The 3,878-nt window shown below is 34.1% G+C and overlaps 1 long non-coding RNA gene across 1 annotated transcript; it reads left to right on the top strand.

The window, feature by feature from the left end:
• The first annotated feature begins 110 nt into the window (after positions 1 to 110).
• LOC108376758 (uncharacterized) lies at positions 111 to 444 on the top strand. Its single transcript, XR_001849280.1, has 2 exons — positions 111 to 145; positions 340 to 444. It is a non-coding gene; the product is annotated as an uncharacterized LOC108376758 (long non-coding RNA).
• Positions 445 to 3,878: the final 3,434 nt, after the last annotated feature.

The following is a 3,878-nucleotide window of genomic DNA, read 5'->3' as shown; positions in this document are numbered from 1 at the left end:
CCAGTACCTTCTACCCTCAGCTCCTTCATCGCCAGGAGCACCATGAGTACCTTCCGCCCTCAGCACCTTCAACGCCAGGAGCACCTTCAAAGTTTTTCTGGCCACCATAAATGATTTGCAACTGTTAATATATATCAAAACAAAGGTAAACCGATTACCTATCTTTTGATTATAACACCGTTAAAATTGCTTTACGTTCTCATAAAAACTTTGCAACTTTTGTAAACAGCTATATATAAGCAGTGAAAAAGTGGTAAAATTTTGCAAAGTTATAAGAAAAGTGAATTTTTGTAAACCACTTAAAATATTTTTTAACTACTAATATATATCAAAACAAAGGTAAATCGATTACCATTCTTTTGATGATAACATTGTTAAAATCGATTAACTAATTTATACAAATTTTGCAACTTTTGAAAACGTCTATATATAAGTCGAAAAAACGCAGTCAAATTTTTGCAAAGTTGTAATGAAACTGAATTTTTGTGAGCCAGTATAAATGATTTGCAACTGTTAATATATTTCAAAAGAAAGCTAAGTCGATTACCTTGCTTTTGATTATAATATTGTTAAAATCGCTTCACTTTTTTATAGAAATGTTGCAACTTTTGAAAACGTCTATATTTAAGTCAAAAGAACGCAATAAAATTTTGCAAAGTTGTAATGAAATTGAATTTTTGTGAACCAGTATAAAGGATTTGCAACTTTTATTATATACCAAAAGAAAGATAGATCAATTACCTTTCTTTTGATTATAATATTATAACTTTCTTATAGAAATTTTCCAACTTTTTAAACATCTATGTGCAAATGAGTAATACTAATGATAAGAAATTAAGCCAGCGCATATGTATGTATGTAAAAATATATTTATTAATGTTAATTACAAGTTTTATTCATAATATTGATTATTAAGTATGTATATTATGCATTTTGAAAATAAATTTTGCAAAATAAAAATCAAAACTTTTTAGGATTTTTTTATTTAAAGTTTCTAAGGTTATTTTGAATTCGCTGTGAAGAAAATGCAACCCTGAGCCGGCTGAAGGGGGCAATGCTAGACGAGTGCAGCTATATGTTTTCCTTACGAAGTATCTGAATGAGTGCGACAGTGATGCAAGGCTCACACGTATAGGGGGAAAGTGGTGACAATCTGCACACCACCCATACAAATGGCACCAGTTTTGTCACCAGTTTTGAAGTGACCGAAACCCCCGGTTTCACCAGATTTTTCACCACTTTTGGCTGGCAGGGTCATAAAGGGCTTGTGGTGTCATTTGGACGTTTTTTGTATCCTGTTGACGTTTGGACTTTTTTGTGTAAAAAAAATACGTTTTTTAACTTCCCAGTAATTTTTCTCTGTTACTAAATCTACCCTGTTGGATCGGCTTTGCGTTTTGGTCAATGGCTTGTCTAAACTTTTTCTATGTGCTTCCTTTGTTCCGCCGTCTAGTGCTGAATCTTTATATAAAGCGCATGTGGATAATATTCCTGCCTTAGCTTCTAATAATGAAAATCTTTGTATTGTTGGGGATTTTAACCTGTGTGACATTAACTGGTCTAGTTTGGATAATGACCTAGCCTTATATCCTACGAATGTTAACAGTGGCTGTGAATGTTATGTTATTGATAATTTTTTAAGTATTAACCTATCACAAATTAATAGTTTTTCTAATAAGCTACCTAGAATCCTAGACCTTATCTTTATTAGTAATGATTTGAGTTTCACACTTAATGAGTGCCTTGACCCATTATCGACTCCTGGTCTACATCATGTTCCACTTATTCTTCATTTAGAGTTTTATGAGTTTAGAACTATTTTATCGGATAGAAATCCTACAACTTTGATGTTGTAAATGATACGGTTTCATCTGTAGACTGGGATTCGTTATTTGCGGGAGTTGGTGTTTTGGATTGTTTCGATACTTTTAAGCAAGAAACTAATGTAATCTGTGCGGATAATATACCAATATTTATGCACAAAGCTATAAGGTTCCCTGGTATACCAAAGATCTTAAAAAATTTTAGAATTTGAAAAACAAGTTTTTTAAGAAATTTAAACTTTCAAATGCTCTATCCCACAAGGATAAATATTTGCGATACTCCAGAGAGTTTAAGTCGATGAGTAAGGTTCTTAAGCGGAATTATGTTCTTAAATTAGAGTCGGAAATAAAATTTAATCCGAAGGCTTTTTGGAGGTATGTCCAGTCCAATAAATCGTGTTCCAGCATTCCCAGTGATGTGTTTTATGATAAAATGCAAGTTTCTACTCCCTCTGAAGCTGCCAATCTTTTCGCGGATTTCTTTCGCTCTAACTTTGTGAATGATTCGGATCCTTGTGGCGGCTATCCTCAGAGTGCCCAATCTCCCATCAATTTTGGTGCACTTGCTATCTCAATTGATGATGTTGAGGATGGTATCCGGCATATCAAATTTTCAACTCAATCTGATGTTGATGGAATATCGTCATTCCTGTTGAAGAATTGTTCCGCTTTTGCCTATCCACTTTTCAATAAATAGCTTGAATAGGGGGAGTTTATAGATGCTTGTAAGACCACTCTTATCACCCCTGTATTCAAATGTGGCAATAAAAACGATATAAGCAACTATCGGCCAATAGCTAAATTATCAACGATATCCAAATTATTTGAGTTTATTGTCAAACAAAAAGTATATTTTGCTGTTAGTCCCTTAATATCTGTTAATCAGCATGGTTTTATGCCTGGAAGGTCCACTGTTACTAACCTAGCTGTTTTCACTGAATCCTGTTTAACTGCCTTTAATAACCGTCTGCAAGTAAGGCGTTTGGCAAAGTCTGTCACTCAATATTAATTTCAAAATTGGCTAGCATAGGCTTTTATTCAGCTTTTTTATCTTGGGTAAAATCATATCTTTCTTCGCGGAATTGTGTTGTAGCAGACAATGTGTTCTCCTATCCCTTCGTCGCCTCCTCTGGTGTTCCTCAGAAGAGCATCTTGGGTCCCCCACTTTTCGTGATTTTCATTAATGATATTTCTAGTTGCTTCAACTTTTCAAAATTTTTATTGTATGCAGATGACTTGAAAATCTCTTCTACGATTTCTAATGCTTCAGACTCATTCAATCTACAGGCTGATCTTAATAACGTGGTTGCTTGGTGCTCCAAAAATAGATTAAATTTGAATACAAAAAAGTGTTACCATGTCTCCTACTCCAAATCACGTTCCATTACCCAGACTTCTTATCTCATTGGTGACTCGCAGCTTGCCACCATTGGTGAAGTTTCTGACTTAGGAGTAATTTTTGATGCTACATTTCTTTTTCACAGCCACTTAAATGATACCATTGCAAAGTCATATTAAATGCTCGCATTTATCCGTCGATTTAGCTCGGACTTCACTGATCCATATACCATAAAACTACTATACACTACTCTTGTTCGTTCTAAGCTCGACTATGCTGTATCCAATCTATAGCTATGTATCCAAAAATCTTTTATTCGTTATGCTCTACGCTCTCTAAATTTCGTTGACCGTTTCCCATCTTACACTGCTAAATGCATGCTCATAAACCTTAAATCACTGCACAATAGGAGGATTATTCTTTCTCTTACCTTCGTTTTTGACATTATACAGGGTTCGATTGACTCGCCGTTCTTACTCGAACGGATTACATTTAATATACCACCAAGAAGCCTTAGGACTCATGACATTTTTTCTGTGGATTTTGTCAGAAATAATTATGCGAAAAACGCTCGAATCCTATTCGCAGAGCTCTAAACGAGTTTAATTCGCTCTTAAACTCTTCTGCTATCGATTTCTCTTCTTCCAAATCTAATTTCAAACTACTTTTAAATAGTATGCAAGATTAGATATTAATTTATATTTTGTTTTACCAAA

This window comes from Rhagoletis zephyria, unplaced genomic scaffold, assembly GCF_001687245.7.
Source record: "Rhagoletis zephyria isolate East Lansing unplaced genomic scaffold, Rhagoletis_zephyria_1.1 Rzeph_scaffold_10907, whole genome shotgun sequence".
Classification (NCBI taxonomy): Eukaryota; Metazoa; Arthropoda; class Insecta; order Diptera; family Tephritidae; genus Rhagoletis; species Rhagoletis zephyria.
This window is presented reverse-complemented; position numbering and strand designations above follow the sequence as displayed.